Genomic DNA, 20,167 nt, shown 5'->3' with positions numbered 1-20,167 from the left:
AAAGAGAAAGCTAAGAAGGAAGCACCAAAGCTAGTTCAACGACCAAAAGAGAGAATGGTCTAGCGAGAGAAGAGAGCTTTAGCGAATTATCACGATTTCGATTTGGCAAGCTCTCTTTGTGAAGTCAAACTAGACGTGAATCTCTTGCAGCTGATTAAGCTGTCTCTAGAAGTGCGTGAGGAATTTAAAAAGATCATGCATACTAGGTATATTGTGGAACCTTTGGGCATAGCACGAGTAGGAGATGATTGCTGGGAGCATGCTAAAAAACATTGCACAAGGATTGCAACCTACATTGATGGAATACTAGTGGATCATGCTATTATAGATATATGATCATCTGTTAACATCATGAGTTCAGAATTGATGGAGAGGCTAGGTTTAGAAATCCAAAAATACGCCTCCACAATTTTGTAAATGGCTTATGATAGTTTAAGACAACCTAAAGGTTGTATTACTAAAGTCTTCATGATTGTTGCTAGTGTGGAATGCATTGTGGACTTTAGGGTTATTAGGTTTGCAAGACAGCCAAGCTATCAAGTATTGTTAGGAAGGCCATGGATCTTGTTATCCGATTGTCAAGTGGATATACCTGTTGATCGATTGATATTTGGAAAAGGTGCCAATCGGGTGGTAGTAGATGCTTATCTTGAGTCTCCTCAAAGCGAGAGAGCTCCTCTATCCTCTACAAAATTAGAGACATTAGAAGATGTATCTGCTAGTGAGACGTCATCAAGTCATGAATCAAAAGAAGGGTCCACTACAAAGGACATCTATCAATTAACTCTGAATGAGCCAATAGAAGCTCAAGATTGAATAAGAGACACAAATGATTGAGTTGGATCTTGGTATGCTAAATGATCTGTGGCCAATTAAATTAGGGTCTACACTCAATCCGGAAGAAAGGGAGGACTATGTGTCCCTTGTCCAAGAGTTCTATGACATTTTTGCCTGGTATTACAATGAGCTGAGAGGTATTCCTTCCAGCCTCGCTATTCATACCATTCCTCTAAAGGATGGTAGCCGTCATGTGTGCCAAAAAGTAAGACGTATGCCTTTCAAACTGAGAGACGGGCTGTTTGAGGAGTTACAAAAATTGCCACAAGTTGGTTTGATCTTCCCTGTTCAGCACACTGAATGGTGTTCACCTATTGTTATCAGGAACAAGAAAAATAATCAAATCTAACTTTGTGTAGACTTTAGAGAGCTAAATAAGCAGACAGTTAAGGACTACTACCCGTTGCCCTTTATTGGCTAGATTTTGGACCAGTTTAGCAGGTAGGAAAATATATTCATTTATGGATTACTTTGCGGGATACAACCGGATGGCAATTGCAGAAGCGGATAAGCTGAAAACAACTTTCATTACTATCTTCGCGGTACATTTTCATATCATGTGATGGCCTTTAGTTTATGCAATGCACCTGGTTTATGGCAACGAATAACAGACAAGACCTTTGGTGACATCTCCCCAGAGGAGTTAAAAGTATTTATCGATGATCTGGGGGTAGCCACCATAAGAGAAAGGAAGTTGATTATTTTAAGGAAGTGTTTTGAGCAATGTAGACAAATTTTCATTGCTCTTAAGCTATGGAAGTGCGTCTTTGGGGTGCCTTATGGGCTATTTCTAGGCAATGTGGTTAGTTAGGTATGGATCACAAATGGCCTGAAAAGATCAAGGTCATAGTTGCCATGAGTCCACCACGCACTCCCAAAGAAGTACATAGCTTTCTATCATCTATAGGGTACTACTGGAGGTTCATAAATTTCCTGGCAGAAAGAATGTTACCATTATCGAATTTTTTATCCTTTAGCTATCTATTTGTATGGAGCAACCCTTGTAAGGTAGCTTTTGATGATGTGAAATAGGAGCTAGTAAAAGCATTGGTTTTAAAAGCACCTAAAAGGGGCAGAGTATTCTACATATTTTCAACGACCACCATGCATAGTATTGGTTGTTATTTATCCCAAATCAGGGAGGAGAAATGGTATCACTCGATTGCCTTTGCTAGTCGAAAGTTGGGCATATCAAAAATCAACTATACCTACATGGAGAAGTTGTGCCTTGCAATGGTGTTTGCGACTAAAAATTTTAGGCACTACATTCTCTATGAGAATGTAGTTTTCTATACAAAGTTGGAGGGGCTTAGATTGCTAATGAATAAGCTACAACTGCCTAATCATTCAGCAAAGTGGTAATCACTTTGCAAGAGTTTGATTATGAGATTAAAAGTAAGCCACCGAAGCTGCAAGGTATTGTGGAATGCCTTGTGGATTTCGGGGAGACAAAATAGACTTTAGTTGAAGGAAGTGATATTGAGGAAATGTTTAAAATTAATACAACCTCGATCCCATCTTGGTATGCTACTATAGTGCATTATCTATCAACAAGAGAGGCTGGAGCCACTTTATCAAAGTATGAAAAGAGAAAAACTAGACAGCAGGCTTTGAAATTTTCCTTGATCGCACGAACACTATATCGGCAGGGGGTTGATGATATCTATCACCGATGTGTGATGCATGACGAGGTTCCATTCATTTTGGAAGAGTGCCATGACTCCGCTTGTGGAGGGAATTTTGATGGACATCTAACTGTCCAAAAATCTTTAAGAGTCGGATATTGATGGCCGTCCATTTTCCAAGATGCATTTGAGTATGTTAAGAGATGTGATACTTGTCAACGACATGATAATAGGGAGAATAGGAAGTGACCACTTACTTCAATTTTTGCTATACTTCCATTTGAGAAGTGGGGCATTAACTTTCTGGGCCCTATTACCCCATCGTCTTCTACGCAAAAGACATATATCATAGTGGCGAGTGACTACTTTACAAAGTGCTTAGAAGCACCAATGAGACAAGGAAGGACGATGCAAAGGAGACTTCTAGCTTCCTACTAGAGCATATTATATGCCGATTTGGTTGGCCAAGAGAATTAGTATTGAACCATAAAACCTATTTCCTAAACAAGGTGATTAAAATCCTGACTGAAGCGTGGAAATTTAAGCACAATAAGACAACTCCTTTTATAACCCACAGGTGAATGGGCAAGTTGAAAGTACTAACAAGCAGCTTGTGGGTATTCTATTGAAAATAGTGTCCGAAAAGAAGTGAGACTGGGATAAGAAACTATATGTGGTGATGTGGGCATATAACACGACGTTTAAACGAGCCACTGGCCATACCCCATTCAAGTTAGTCTATGGGGAGGAGTGTGTTTTTCCCTTAGAGATTGACTTGCCAACTATAAGATTCGCAATCAATCATTCTTTGGGTGATGAGGATACACTCTTTGAGTGCTTTACGACTTTGGCCCACTTGGATGAGCTCAAATTGCAGTTTGTTGCACCAAGAAGTGGCTAAACATCGGATGAAGCAGGTGCATAATTTAAAAGTGAAGAAATATACCTTTAAGAAGGACAATTAGTTCTATATTATGATGCCCCCAGAGAGTTGTTTCCAAGAAAACTTGAGCCCAAATAGGACGAAGGTCCCTACAAGATCGTAAGAATAGGAAAAAATAAGTCCACAGCATTACTGATTGATTTTGAGGGAGTGGAGTTTAAAAATAATGTTAATCTTAATAAGATTAAACCTTATTATCTCTAAATGCACTAACAAAATAAATACCTTGCAGATCACTACAGGGCTGATTAGAAACCTACAAGAGAAAATATTGGTTGATGGGGCGGCTTATTCCTTACTTGGAACACCTATACTTGGAGTAGCGATATTATCAAGGAAAGCTTATCTGGTGGAGTAAAGGATATAAAGTGATTGAGCAAGAGGACAGATCATTTCTCTGGGAAATCAAAGTCTTATATGATCACTGCCTGCGAATTTTGATGAGCATCCTTGTTATATTCAATGAAGAAGGTGGGATGGAGCCTTCACTACATCCTTTGAATATGCTAAATTTTGACTATCATAATTATGAGTAGAGGTGACGATGGCTGGCTATGTGAACCCATTGTGGACGTATATATTGTACTTTGATGGAGCGTCCAAGGGTCCCAACAAGAAAGGGAGTATAGGTGTAGTTATTAGAGATCCCCAACGTAGAGTCGTGATGAAATTAGTTGTTTATCTCGGGGTTGGATTTACCAATAACATGATGGAATACAAAGCTTTAATCATGGGCCTGAATATTGCTAAGAAGGGTGGTATCCGTAAGTTGTTAGTAAAGGGGGATTCCCAATTGGTGTTGAACCAACTAAATGGGACTTACACAATATAAAATCTCATTCTTTCTATGTATTATCGCACCGCGATGACCCTGCTTGATGGGTTTGAGAGAGTATCTCTTCAGCTAGTTCCACGTTATTGGAATCAATTTGCAGACTCATTGGCAAACTTTGCTTATGAAGAAGACATTTTCTTCAACTATGGTACTGGTTTGGATATCTATGTTAATGATGACATAGGAACCGGTCGATTATGGGGGCTTTTATCAAAACAACATGCCCTATATGGCAGGCGATGATTAGTATGGGTGATGCAAAGAGTGGCCGAGACCCATTTACCTTTGTTATCTTGGACCCATAGGTTGGTCAGACAACATGTTATGTGTACACCTCTTGCTATTTATGTAGGAGGCATGGGTCACTGTTTGATGCATTTAGTTTAGTGCATGAGCAAAATCCAACACAAGTCTCGGTTCGTCGATCGGAGGTCGTTTGACCCCCCATTTAATCTCTGTAAGGTTTGGCGTTATAAAGCAACTACTAGATTCGGGATCTAAAAAGTGCATGATGGGCCAAGATGGTGGATCTCGATGCTACGAAGCCACCTGTCCAGACAGATCTTGAATCCGAGTCTGTTTTCCCCCTCAAAACCAAAATATCCACTTGTAGAGAAGTGTGAACACAAAGGATATGAACCAATTATTTTAATGATTTAACCTTAAGGTTTATTTAAAAGGTCTTAAAAGGAAAAAAACTAACGAGACAGGGGGGACGCAAATTCTTTTGCGCCCTCTCAAAATTTGATTGATTCCTCTCCGATACTCAACCTTCTAGTAGAGAGAGAGAGAGAGAGAGAGAGAGAGAGAGAGAGAGAGAGAGAGAGAGAGAGAGAGAGAGAGAGAGAGAGAGAGAGAGAGAGAGAGAGAGAGAGATTGTTGATCCACATAGAGAGAGGAAGATGATGACTATAATCTTGTCAAATTTCATGAAAAAATGAGAAATTTGATTTTTAGTATTTCTCTCTCCTCTCTCCTCTTGCTGTTGTTCATATGTATCAATTCAAGAGAGAAGGGGGTGGGGTGTGATGAAGAATTCGGAGCAAATGATGATGTTGGAGCAGTAGAGATCATAGATTGGGCCAAGAGAGTGCATCAGTGGTGGCAAAGAAGAAGCATCAATGGCCTCCCAACCACAACATACGAGCCTCAAACCTACAGGTTTCTATGTGTAAGTGAGTGGTTCTTTTGTTTTATGGAAAATGGTTGAAGAAAGTGCTTGATTTTGATTGTTCTTGGTTTTCTATGTTGTATTCTTTCTTAAATGTGAAAGAAAACCAAAAAATGCAATGTTATAATAATTTCCAAACATGAAAAACCCACAAGTTGCGGTTTTTTATAGAAATAATAGAATTTGGGATTTTCGTTGAGTGTTTTGGGGTCATATGGGATAGAGATGGATATGAAAATGATGATGAGTTTCCTTGATCAATATGAACTCATAATTCTGAATTATCATAATTTTTATGAACAAATAAATGAAAAAAGTAAGAAAAATTTTAGGTTTTGCGTCTAAAAAATTAGAAAAATTTACATTTTATATTAATGAACTTATAACAAGGTTGGAGTATGAGGATCAAGCCTCAGTCAAGCCTTGTTTCTATGTTATAGTATGGTTTTATCAATGTTTATATGAAAAATTACATAAAAATGAATGTTACACCTACCCAACGAATGTAAAACATAAATGGTAAGAGGAAAGAGGGCTTGTAAAAGTAGTTAGTTGCTGAAAATGATTCCAATTTTGATTTCTTTTTTGCTATGAACAACATATAGGATGAACTATCATTTGAATTAAGGAGACTAGTAGCACTAGGAAATTCGGTACTAGTCTCTATCAATGCCGCACGTACGATTAGTTGAAAAAATCATTAAAGGGTTGTTTTTGCACTTCATCTAGTTGGTTTCTAATGATAAAATGCTTGACCACAATGGTCATCCACGCTTGCATTGAGCATAACATGGTATCAAACCTAGACGCATTGCAATTGTTTTCCAAACATTGACCTATATGGAGTGTGAAAGGAAACCCGAGCTGTAGGGTAAATGAACGGTTTCTTGGGGCAAGCTTGGTAAGGAACTATCAAATCTCCTAGATTGTTCAAAATATATAGGAGTGGAGATTGTACATATGTTCTTTATGTTAGAGCACTGCATTGAGGGGCCAATCCTTGAGGCGTAGGAGAGTTGCAGTGGGGCTGCAGCATTCAATCGGAGAGGTGCCTCCTTTATGTTTATATTACGTTGATATATTTTACCAAGATGTATGGGATCTCCCACTGAGAAGTAAGGAAGGGTAATCATTGGACTACGTTTTACTATAAACACAATACCTACATTAGCAATTAGGGCAGTGTGTCCCTTGGATGCTCCTAGCCGCAAGGCCGTGTGGGGTTGTCTTGAGAGTGTTAGAGGTCCAACTAGTGCTTAGAGAGCCAGTGTCGAGCCCAATTTAAGTCCTGACATTTTACTACAAATTAATAAGTGTATTTGGTACAAGAAGCACATGCTTCATGAATGATTGGCTCTTTTTGATAAGTAAAAGGTGTGTTTAGCATGAATGCACATGGAAAATATGATCAACTGGTTCGTTTTTAATAATTATTTGTGATGTTTGTGCCAAAAGAAAATTAGGAAAAGAATGGAGTACCTGGAGGAGGGTGTGTATGTAAGTATAGTCAAAATGTGCTATCAATAATAACGGAGATGATGCAGCCTCAATAGAATCCAACAAGAAAATCCAACGAGTTGAAAAAATTTAGCAATATAAGTGAAACAAACCAAACACCATAACATATCATTTCAATAAATAGTGATATATTTTTCTGTCATATTTTCATTTAATTATGTCCATGAAATGTGTTGAATTTGTTTGCACTATATATGTTTTGATTGGTTTGTCAATTTGGGATTTTTCTATGAATTTTTATGTTTTCGTAATCGATTTTCATATGGATGTGTGATTAATATATTTTTCTTCTTTTTTTTTCATTTGGCAATGTAGAGTGAAAGCTAAACACGAAAGTCCAATAGATTTTTTAGAGATTTTATAGTCATTTTTCAAAATTGAAAAATATTTTTCCAAGAATATACACGTTTAGTAAGAGTTTATTATTAAATTAATTGGTTTCCAATTAATTTTGATAATTTCAGCATACATTAATGATCCAAAAATATAAAGAAAAGTAAGTATGATTTTTTGGAGTTTTTGGGATTTTTCCTTGATTTTTTAAACAAATTTTCAAGTATTTTTGATAAATTTTTATCAAATTGAAGGTTTTTAATCGTTTCCTAATTTATTTGTTGACATTTTCAACTAAGAAATTTTTTAAAAATTTTTAGAAAGTGTAAAATTATTTTAGTAAATTTTCAAGAAAATTTTCATATTTATTTGGATTTTTTATGAATACGTTGAGTTGCCAAGGGTTGGCTATGTCTACGTACCATGGGGTAACAGTTTCGACTAGAAATAAGGAAGCATCAGGGAGGTCAAGATCATCCTGCTCTTCTTTGTCGCTCTGAGGGATTCGAGACAGATGATCAACTAGGACATGAGAGCAACCGAGTTTGGTAACTACTTCAAAGTCGAACTCCTGGAATAGAAGGAGCCATCTCATCATTCTTCCCTTCACATCCGCCTTGTTCATCAAGAAGGACAAGGCTTCATAGTCCACATAGAATTTGAAGTACGTCAACAATAGGTAGTGTCAAAACTTCTCCAAGGCAAACATTATTGCCAAGCACTCAAGCTCCGTCACTGTATAATTTCATTCTCGATCAGTCATTCTCAGTCGTCATCAGTGACCTTTCGGCTTGCATAATAGATGGGTTGATCTAACTTTGAGGGTCCCTTTTGGTATAAGACTACACCTAGGCGTTCGACTGATGCATCACTGTGCACATGGAGCTCCTTCGTCATCCAATTAGGAGGTAGGGTTTAGATAACCCATCAATTCTTCCAAGATTTCTAAAGGATTTCTATAAGCAAGAACTTTCATGATGATCTTTTCTAACAACATTTTGTTGGTCCTTTGTCTAGTGATAACTTACTAGATTCAAAACCTTTTGATATTTTATGATGGAAAGTATTCTAATGATTCTATCTCAAGATCTTTCTAAGAATTAACATTTGTATCTATCGATTGGAGGTTTCATCAATTTAGTACAAATTTGGATTGAAAATTTAACTACTTAAATATTTCTTATTATAAAAATCATAGTCCTTGAATCTAATTCTTTGTAATTATAAATTCTTTTCATGTAGTGCAATAATTTCATGCAACCTACTCCTAATAAATCTCATGCAATCTAAATTAATTCTTTTGAATTTGCAAAAATTCTCTTTAATAATTTTTCTACACATGAGATTATATGCAAAATTTTTCTTTCACTACTATCATGGATGTAATTTTTCCTTTAACAAGTCATGAGATGATGATTTATTCGTCATATTTAATATACATTGTTCTTCCTACTCACCAAGTTTTGCTACAATCAGAGACTACAGCCCTACCAGCCTTCTTAGGAGCCTCCTACAACTACAACCTAAGTCAAATCAAGCAAGGTGGAAGAGTTTCTTACATGTTGCTTGCTTTTGTGCTCCAACGCCTTCACCTCAACCTTCAGTTGAGCTCCTGCAATTGTGGGATAGCTCTAATATACTATGAAAATAGACAAGAGGGAAGAGAGCTGAAGAGACAAAGAGCACACACACAAAAAACAATGGAAACTTGAGCACACATAGAGATAGGGCTAAAATCTTCTTCTTCTTCAACACAAAATAACTAAGTCTACAGCATGATAAAATACTAATATGAAAGTACCACAACATATGTACACATGGTCACTAAGTGTGAACTCACTAGGAAAGAAAAGGTGACACAATGAATGTGCCATAACCAAGGATGGACTACATGGATATAGTCCAGCTATAGAATCACTCATGTATCCTCATGTTGGTCACCTAATACACTAATGAATAATATCATTCCACATAACCAATGCACATAGTGGATGCAAACTCATGTAGAGCTCAACATCTCAACATAGCCAATGAATTTAAGAGCTCATGACCTATCTATCACTTGTTTTGATGGGGGAGGTAGCTCATTCTAGAGTAATCTGTTTATTACCTTTTAGTGCATTTTATCCTCTAGTCAAGATCTTGTGTACATTTTTCACGGAGTTTCTACATACATCAATCTACCTCACCTGTCGAATATTTTTCATCCTTTCTAGGATTTTTTTGAGTATTTATGGCATTTTTACTAGCGTTAATCATTGGTTAGCCATATTTTGGCCCTAAATTTGCAGTGGGTTAGATTTGGAGTTAGTTGGCTATATATAGCATGCCCCTCCCACACTTGATTATCATCTTCCTCCTTCCTTGGAAGGTACATACTCAAACTATGTCATCTTTCTCCATCTCTAATGTTGTCGTCATCATTATCCTAATCTGGTGCCCTCACTAATGCTTTGGCTACATGTAGGGAGCGATCAGTCATTTTTTCTATATTCAACATTCTTTCGTTGTTCAGTGCAAATTTCTTTCTTCTTTTCTTATAGTCTTTTTCTATTCCTTTTGTCCCTATGTTTGAGTTTCTTCTTCCATTGCACACTCTCATAGCCTCCACAATGCACACATTGAACATTTAGTCTTATGGGTCATTTCAAGGCTTCTTGGAGCTTGATGAGCTCCATCTTGATCTGCAATGTCTCTTGTGATAGAGCCCTTTTTTTTTCCTTTTCCTGCACCTCAACTATTGTTTACTTACTTTGGATGGTAGCTCTCTCACTATGGATGACAAAGATGCCCACTACTTGAACTGCATTGGCATTTCTTTATTTCAATATGACATCAATCCTTATGGCTTTCTCAAACATGCTAGCCAATGCGTCCCTTCTTAGGCTAGAGTTGCTTGCTAGAGCTTGTATAATTTAATGTTCTTAATCTTGTTTATGATGTTAGTATCCATGTTTGTCATGCACTATCATCTTTTGCTTTTGAGGTCCCATTCTAAGTCAGCAAATAGGGACATTAGGAGCTTTAGCATGTCTTTCATGTGCTTTGATGGATGAGGCAACTCATTCTAGAGCATGCATTTCTTTTTTATTTGGTTTACGTCTATTCACTCTGCGTTTCTTAGCATGTGCAACACGTGAAAAATGTGACAAACCCTCCTAGATTGTGATTGGTCTTGTTTAACCCTATCAGCATTTATGATGCCTTCATCTACATTTTATGCATTTTTTTGGTGCAATTGACCACATTAAATGCAATCAACTAGATTTTATGGCATCCTTTGATCTTGGTTAGCCAGATTGGGGGGGTTTATGCTAAGTTTATAGCCCCCCAATAGTTGTAGATTATTCTTCTCTCTTCCTTGGTACATGCTACATTAGTTGCTATTGCAATCTCCTCTATCTTTGCATGGATAGGAAGTTGGATATTCTCCGTCTTCATCACCATCTCCATCATCATCATTAGTTCTGCTACATTCTTTAGGCTTTGACACAAATTTAGAGAAACCTCAATACCCACAATATGGAAAGGGAACACATCTTAAGGAGAAGTGTTGGAAGAAGTATCCTCACTTTCATCTAGGAGTAAAGGATGGAGCTACATCAACCAGGCCTTCCTCTACCTTTACACCAACTATTACCCATGAGTTTGTGTTTCTTCATATCCATGTGTTGGAGAAGCCTTCCTTGATGTTCGACTCATCTTTGGAGAGCCTTTGGCTCATTAATAGTGGTACTTCAAGTCATATGACTCCTTGTAGTGATATATTATAGGATCTTCATCCATCTGAAGGTTTAATCATTGTCGGTGCCTATTTGTGGCATTGGCATTTTGTCATTATTGCCAAAATGATCACCGAGCTCTATTTTGGAAGTCCTACATGCTTGGACTTGGCTTTTCACTCCTCTCCATTTATGGCCTTACGAGACTTGGTACCCATGTTTTCTTCACTAAGCAGGTTATCTTTGTCGAGGATTCTATTTCAGGAGCTATTTTAGCAATAGGTTGGCAAGAGAGTGGGCTATACAAGCTCCATTTTCCTTCTCTTATGCAAGGTCCTTTGAGGCAATTGTGTAGTGCTACACCCATTTCCACGTGTGCAACTTCTATTCCACAAGTTCTTTCCCATCCCCCACCCTCTCCTCCAATGGTTCCCATGTGCCCCCCATCCCTTTTAGAGTGAGACGATATCAATGATGTGGTTGTGGATTTCTTGAACCCTAGTGTTTCAAAGGGGGATTTCTAGGATCGTGTGAGAAGCTTTTTCATTGGTAATCTACATCAACAAAATTCGTTGGCATTGGCACTCTTCTTGTCACACTCGAATCCACATCTTCTTTGATCTTCAACCACATTCAAGATCTAAGAGGGGTTGTTCATAATCATGTTTGTCATGGACTTTCATCTCTTGCATGTAAGCCTCAAGTCTAAGTCAAATAGGATATTACGAGCTTTAACATGTTTGTCATGTGCTTTGACAGAGGAGGCATCTTATTCTAGAGCATGCATATTCTATTTTAATTAGTTTAGATGTGTTCACACTACATGTCTTAGCTTATACAGCCAAGACATGTCTTGGCTTATACAACCCCTGCAAATTGTGACCAACCCTCCCAAATTGCGATTGGTCATGTTGTTTGCCCCTATCAGCATTGATGATGCCCTTTATCTGCAAACTATGCATTTTGATTTTATGGCATTCTCTATCGCTAATCAACTGAATTCAAGGGGTTTATGCTAATTATAGCCCCCTACTAGTTGGCAAATTATTATTATCTCTTCCTTGGTAGGTGCTCCATTAGATGTTGTACTCTCCTCCGTCTCCAGCATAAATAGCAAGCTAAATATTCTTCATCTCCATCACTATCACCTTCTCTATCAATATTAGTGTTTTTATGATTTCACCCTAATCCGATGCCTTCATTGATGCCTCAAGCTACATGTAGGGACTAATCAATTCACTCCTTTGTATTCAACATTCTTCTTTAGTCAATACATCTCTCTCTCTCTCTCTCTCTCTCTCTCTCTCTCTCTCTCTCTCTCTCTCTCTCTCTCTCTCTCTCTCTCTCTCTCTCTCTCTCTCTCTTTGTGCATTTGTCGTTCTCTTCTGTTGTGCACTCTTACATATGAAAATTGTTAAGACAACCCTTTGCATAAGTTTCTCATCAATGGTAGCAAGGATTATCTTGTAGAGATTGCATGCATGTGTGATGTTGTCTCAAATCTCCTCTTTGTCCTTGTGAATCACATTCATGAGTTTGACAATGAGGTTATCTGCAAACTCTACTTCAAAGGATCTCTTGGTGAACAAGTTCTTGGGCACATTAAAGTTTTTCCTCTTGACATCATCCAAGCTAGTAAAACAAGTTTTCCCTTTTCCACCTAGATAAAGCTTGAAGGCTTCTGCTCTTTTTTCAATTTTCTAGAGTTTGAAGAAGATCCTTTGTAAGTGCTTTGGTGAAGATATCCACTCCATCCTCCTCTATTGGACAGTAAGTTCCACTATCCCATCCTCGATCAAATCATGCACATAGTAATATTGGATCTCTATATGTTTGGTGCGTGCATGAAACATAGGATTTCTGGCAATGGCGATGCAACTCTGATTGTCACATCTCAGTATAGTTGGTTCTTCATCCTGCACTCCCATATGCCATAGTGTTAGAAGATAGGCATAGGAACCCACTGTAAGCAAGGGTGTATGAGGGTAGATGGGTGTGAATAGCCTTAGGGGCAGGGGAAACCCTAACCCTAGCTTGGCAGAGGCTATATAAACTGCCTATGGGTCACTATCAAACTTGAGATAGAGTGTATCCAAGTTGTACCTTGAGCAACTTAATAAACAAGAATTTGTTCTTGTATTTTGAGCATCTTTCTCCCTCTTGTGCACACATTCCAATACTGCAACTCTACTTTCCAACATGGTATCAGAGCCTCCTCTAATCCCCTTAGCTTCCTATACCCTCAGCCTCACTAAGTGCACATGATTGTCCATCATCTTCATCTTTTACCTCTTGCCTCCATAGCCAAACCAGACCCACCTCTGATGGAGGACTTGGGGAGGACAAAGGAGGCCATATGTGCTCCTGCTTTCTTTTGGAGATCCCTTTTCCACATTAGGGTGCAGTTGCTTGTCAAGTCTGCCCCCAACATTGTCCACAACTGAGCCTAACATTGCGCGTTTTCCAAAACATGCGTAGTTTTCTGTCAATGTGTCATTCGTACCACTGTGCATGCAGCAAGTGATGCAATCCTAGCAACCACCTTGGGGCTTTGATAGCCCTCCTAGTGGGCTATCCTCATATACAAGGGTTCCTGGAAAATTTCTCTACAAAGAGAGATCTTTGACAAACCCTAACTGTGTGCCATGTGGTATCCATAGCCAGTAAGCTCTAAACTTGGCATTTTTCACCTTTCTCACTCTAAGCTTTATTAAACAGTGATTCTAATCACTAAAGCATCTTCTCTGAAGCTTATTTGAAATCTAAAAGCTCTCGGGCATGCTCAATGGACATCACTAAGTGCATTGGGAAGCTCACTTCCAACTTGCTTTCATTCAAGCATTTCACTAAGCTTGGCATTAGCGTTTCTAAACACTGATCACTAATCATCTAATCATTTGCTTGCTGGGTATTTACTAAATCTAGTGAGTGTTGTTTTGTCAACTTCCTCTTCTTATATTGTTGTAAGGTTATGTGTACAATTATAAACACATAGACCATCATACACTAGATTTGTATTGCATATCTTGAGTGACTTTGGTTCAAGTACACTAGTCAATGCAATCAAAAGGATGAGTGTCATTGTACTCTCCTCAGAATCATTAGCAATAAGCATTGAGATCATAGACCGACCCTGTCCAACACAAGCTTCATCCACTAAGCCATACCACAAGGAGGAGCGTGAAGTCTTGTCTAGGTTTACCTCATTAAAACCTAAAAAGACTATTATACCTTGGAAGAAGATTCCACATAAGAAAGGACCACCACAGTCATACTTTGAACTATTACATTTGTATGATTTTCAGCCTTTCTCCTCATTACAACTTTGATTTCAATTGTTTGATTTGCTTCTGCATTCAATGGCAAGTTTGTAAGGGACTAGACATCGCCCTTGTCTTAACAAGTGGTAAGACCTTCCCAATGGCCACAACATATGCTGATGTCCGTCCTCAAATTCGAAAGTTTGATGGCAAAGATTTCCACCCATGGCAGGTACTTATAAAGTACAAAATGATGCAGAGAGGGTATTGGCCTCTCATTCAAGGCACTAGAGTTGTAAACTTTGCAAATCTGGTTGATGTAGAGGATGACCAACGTGCCCAAGCCATCATAATGTTACACTTAGATGAGTCCCTGATTCATCATGTGGATCAACTAAACACTGCTAAAGAAAAATGGGACGAGCTTGAAAAGCTCTATGGATCCACTAGTAAAAATACTAAAATCTTCCTTAAAATTGAATTCTTTAGCTTGGAATGTAGATTAGGAGAAGATTTGGGAAAATTCATCTCTCACATGAAGGGACTTATGGCACAGCTTGCCTTTGTACAAGCTCCAATACATGAAGAAGATGCTATTGCTATTCTCCTAAAAGTTGTAAAATAGGTGTTTCCTACTCTTGTAACCACTCTTACCAATATTCCAGACCCTACATTGGCAAGTACCATCCAATCCTGTTTGGATGAAGAAAAGAGGAACCACAAAGAAAGCAGCAACAGTCAGGCATCTTCAACTTCCCGTGATCAAGTATTGGTACATACAGTTCTCACTAGATGTTCTTTCAGTAAGAAAAAAGGACATCTTGTAAACAAATATTGGAAGAAGTATCCTGAGAAAATGAAATGTAAAAAATGTAAGAAGACAGGGCATATCACTAGTAAATGCCCCAACACTCCTAATGTACCCAAAGAATTGGTGGCCAACTATTCCTCCAATCCATCTGAAGATCGACTATTATGACTCTTTAAATCATCTATCTAAAACACTCTTGTAAGCCTGATTTATAAAGGGGGGGGAACATCTTACATGCCTTGTAATCCAATGCCACCCTGGCATTGGGGGGGTGTTAGAAGATAGGCATAGGAACCCACTGTAAGCGCAAGGATGTAGGGCAGGGGAAACCCTAACCCTAGCTTGGCAGAGGCTATATAAACAGCCTATGGGTCACTATCAAACTTGAGATAGAGTGTACCCAGTTGTACCTTGAGCAACTTAATAAACAAGAATTTGCTATTGTACTTTGAGCCTCTTTCTCCCTCTTGTGCACACATTCCAATGCTACAACTCTGCTTTCCAACACATAGGATCCTTCTCAACCATATTGCTTCACATGTAGCAAAACAAGCTGCCTTATACTCTGCTTCGATAGAAGATAATGCCATTAACCCAAATAGAAAAAAATAACAGAAACTGACTTCTTGGAATCACTGTCTCCTACCTAATCTGAGTCACAATTCCCCACAATAGAAGTTTCGAAACTATATGTGATACCATAGTCAAGAGTTTCCTTCAAGTATATGAGCACCCGCATCCCAACTCTCCAATGACTCTCATGAGGTTTGTTTGAGAACCTACTCAAAATACCAACAACAAAACTAATATTTGGTCTAGTATTACACAAGTAGATCAAGTTGCCGACCAACTTTGTATCTCCCAATGTCTGCTAGTGTTGATGTATCCTCAATGGATAACTTTGCATTCACCTCCATAGGTGTAGCTATCTCCTTGCACTTGGTCATGCCAAATGCCTTTAGGATCTCCCATGCATACTTCTTTTGAGAGATGGATATCTTTCCCAGCTCTTGCCAGATTTCAATCCCCAAACAATAGTGTAGCAAGCCCAAGTTTGTCATTTCAAACTCAGAACTCAAAGCCTTTCGAGTTTGGTTGATCATATCTTCACAGTCACCTATAATAAGAAGGTTGTCCACATATAGGACAATTACTACAGATTTTTCACCATCCCTGTAAACATACAAGTTAGCATCTGAGGCACACATCTTTTGAAGTTTAATTTTAAAAAGAACTTATCTATTAGTGGGTACCGTGCTCTAGGGGCTTGTTTCAGCCCATACAATACCTTCTTCAGCTTACACACTTTGTTCTCAAAATGGGGGTCTCAAATGTTGGTGGCTGAGCCATGTACACCTCCTCCTTGAGGTCACCATTTAAGAACGCTAACTTAACATCCGTTTAGTAAACTGGCCACTACTTGTGGGCGGCCAGTGCAAGTACTGTGCAAATAGTGGTCATTCTAGTAGTTGGAGAAAATGACTCTTGAAAATCAAACCCTTCAACCTTAAAATCCCTGTGCAACCAGTCTTTCTTTGTACTTTTCTAAGGTACCATCAGCCTTGTACTTTACCTTCCATATCCACTTGGTGCCAATAACATTCCGCTTTGTTGGTTGATCCACTAGCTCCCAAGTATCATTCTTCATTATGCTGTCATGCTTAGCTTGCATAGCTGCCTTCCATGCTAGATCTACAAGTGCTTCTTCTAAGTCAATTGGCTCCTTTACTTCTCTCATAATCTCAACCATCAAGGCCATATTAACTATGTGAGTAGAAGCCCTCCTTTGCTCCTCTATTCTCTGAGACCTCCTTGGTCCATCTACCTTCTCCTCAATAGATGTAGCCATAGGATTATTGTGGTCATGAAACTGCTTCACCCAACACAGCAATGGCTTTTCTGGTGGGCTGATGTCAAGTTGGTGAAATTTTTCCTCATCATCTAAAGATGATGCTTCCTCCTCCTTAAGGATAGGGACAACTCTCGGGATAGGTTCATAGTGGACTACTTCTTCAGTTAATGATAAAGTGGAAGAACTTTCCTTCTCCTCCTCCACTTTATGCGGCTACTCCTTGAACACCACATCATAGCTCACGATGATCTTCTTTGCCTCCTGGTCATATAATTTGTAAGCCTTCTGCTCATCACTATAACCCAAGAAGATACATTTTCTGCTTTTTGGTTTTAACTTGTTTCTCTTCTTATTTGGAACATGTGCATAGCATTCACATCCAAAAATTCTAAAATGTGAGATAGATGGTTTCTTACCAGGGTAAGCCTCATGAGGTGTTTTTCCCTTGAGAGCATTTGTGTAGCTCTAATTTAGAATGTAAATTGTAGTATTAACAACTTCAGCCCAAAAATGGTTAGGCAATCCCTTGCCCTTTAGCATGCATCTTTCCATCTCCACAATGGTGCAATTCCTACGTTCCACAACACTGTTTGGCTCAAGTGTGTGAGGCGTTGTCAATTGACACTTGATCCCTTTGCTCTTGCAAAAGTATTCAAACTCCTTTGAGTTGTTGAAATCATCACCACCATTTTTTCTAAATTTCTTCACACTTTTCCTTGTTTCATTCTCAACAAGTTTTAGCCATTCTTTAAACTTACAAAAAGCTTGAGACTTATCACAAAGGAAGTACACACACATCTTTCTACTGTAGTCATCGACAATCAACATAAAGTAAGAAGATCCCCCCAAGGCCTATGTAGGCATCTTACCGCATAAGTTAGCATCACCAACTCTAGAGGAGCATGTGCTCTATTCTTGATTTCCTGTGGAAATGCCTTTCTTTGTTGCTTTCCCATCATACAAGCTTCACATGGTTCTTTCAATTCATTCTCACTGCAGGTAGGTGAGCAACCATACCTTGCTTGTCCATCTCCTTCAACACTGCAAATCCGATGTGTCCACACCTTTCATGCCAAAGCTTACTCGTGCCCACTCTAGTAGTGGTTGTAAGAGCACTTAGCTCATATAAGTTGTTCCTTCTTTCTACTTTGCTAAACAACTTTTCCAACAGTATCAAGAATTTTTGCACCTGTCTTCTTGAACCTCACTTCATGACCATGATTAGTTATGGTAGTAAAACTGATAACAGATTTCTGTTAATCTCGGGAACATGCAACACATTTGAAAGATTTTTTACTTCACCATTTTCAACAACAAAAGAAATAGTACTTGTGCCTACAGCAGGGCATTTTGCATCATTTCCAACCATCACAGTGTTGGATTCTTATAGAGGTTGTATAGAATTGTATAGACCTTTCTTGTTGGTCATGTGACGGGAGACCCCACTATCCAACACCCATGAGTCGGTGGTAGATTATTCTTGTGCTGAGGAGAACACTTCCTCAATGGTCACCCATGAATAAATCCAACTCTGCTTCAGCCGTATTGGATTTCTCTTTCCCTTTACTTTTAAGGGTACCATTATTTTCATCAGCCTTCTTAACACGACAATCTATGATTACATGTCCTTTCTTCTTGTAGTAGAAGCACTCTCCTTGAAACTTCTTCTTACCGCCCTTCTTCTTTTTGTCACCATCATTTTTTGTGGAGGAACCACCTTTGCCTTTTGTATTGGTAGAAAATGTAGCATCTCCATTGTTGCTTCCTTCTCGGGCTTTCAGCCTCAACTCCTCCTCCATCAACAATGCACAAAACTCCTCAAAAGTCAAAGCTTGAGGTCTCACCTGAGTATTAAAAACAACTACTAGTCCATCAAACTTTTGTGGACAAATCTAAAGACACCTCCGAGCTAGCTCCTCATTAGTCTTTTGTATCCCAATGCCAGCCATCTGATCGCGTAGATTCTTAATCCAAGTGATGAATGCTTCAGCCATCTCTCCTTCAGCAAACTTCTCCACTGCTAGTTGATTCTCCAAGTTTTGAATCCTTGATTGGTTTCGTGTTTCATACTGACTCCTCAGTACATTCCAAGCGTCTGATGCTTTGGTTGTATGCTGAATCAAAGTCAAAACACTGTCAAAACAACTTGTAACTAAGGCACACAATGCATCTATATTCGTTCATTTCCAAGATCATAAAATATCTGCATTTGGAGTATCCATCACACTAGAATTTGATGGGTCGGGGGTATAGGCTATGGTTCTGTGTTAGTCCCCAACACAATCTCCAAAAGCTCATAAGAATCAAGGATAGTTGTAATTTTAAACTTCCACAAGGTGTAATTTGTACCATCTAACTTGCCTTCACTGAAGGTTGGTGGACGAATCCTCAGTGTTTGAATAGCCAATACTGCAACACCACCTCCTACACCACTTTTCCTGATGCACCAGAACCGCTTCCGAAAGACGGCATAGTTCCTTTTTCCTATTGAATCCTTCACCTCTTGCACACTCTTTGATCCCTAGAGCCCCCTGGGCTCTGATACTATGTAAAAATTTACACGGCACTGCAAACAGTATCTGAGAAAGAGATACAAAGTACACAACAAATAAGAGGAGAATACATTTTTTTCTTTAGCTCCAAACAACATATACAAAGATGGCTCTATCCACCCCTGTGCTTCCATTGTGAAGCTTAGATGGTGATCTAGATAAAAGATAGGTGAAGAGCTTAAGGCTAACTAAAACAACTCAGACTGGGTCAAAGATAGATGATTGATAGCTATGAAGGGGTTTAGCTTTTATAGCATGTGAAGGGCGTCATGATGGATGACCTTCCATATGCACCTACGTCTGCTGACCTTCCATGTGCACATGTGTCTGTTGACCTTTCATGTCCCCATGTGTCTATTGACCTTCCATGTGCACCTCCACTAGTTGGCTAGGGAATATTCCCTTTACCATTGGCTAGGGCCCCTGATAACTCCCTTACCCCGCAACTCAATGCAATGTGCCTCGAGCTGCTACTAGCTTAACTACTCCATCTGCCCCAAAGATTGGAGTTTCCTTCAAGTATCTGAGCATCGGCATCCCAGCTTTCCAATGCCTCTCATGAGGTTTGTTTGAGAACATGCTCAAAGCACCAACAGCAAAACTAATATCTGGTTTGGTGTTACACAAGTAGATCAGACTATCAACCAACCTCATATACCTCCCAATGTCTACTAGTGCTGATGTATCCTCAATGGATGACTTTGCATT

Source organism: Lygodium microphyllum, chromosome 18, assembly GCF_053477565.2.
Source record: "Lygodium microphyllum isolate KBCC chromosome 18, Lygodium_microphyllum_v1.1.10, whole genome shotgun sequence".
Lineage (NCBI taxonomy): Eukaryota > Viridiplantae > Streptophyta > Polypodiopsida > Schizaeales > Lygodiaceae > Lygodium > Lygodium microphyllum.
Note: the sequence above shows the minus strand (reverse complement) of the source record.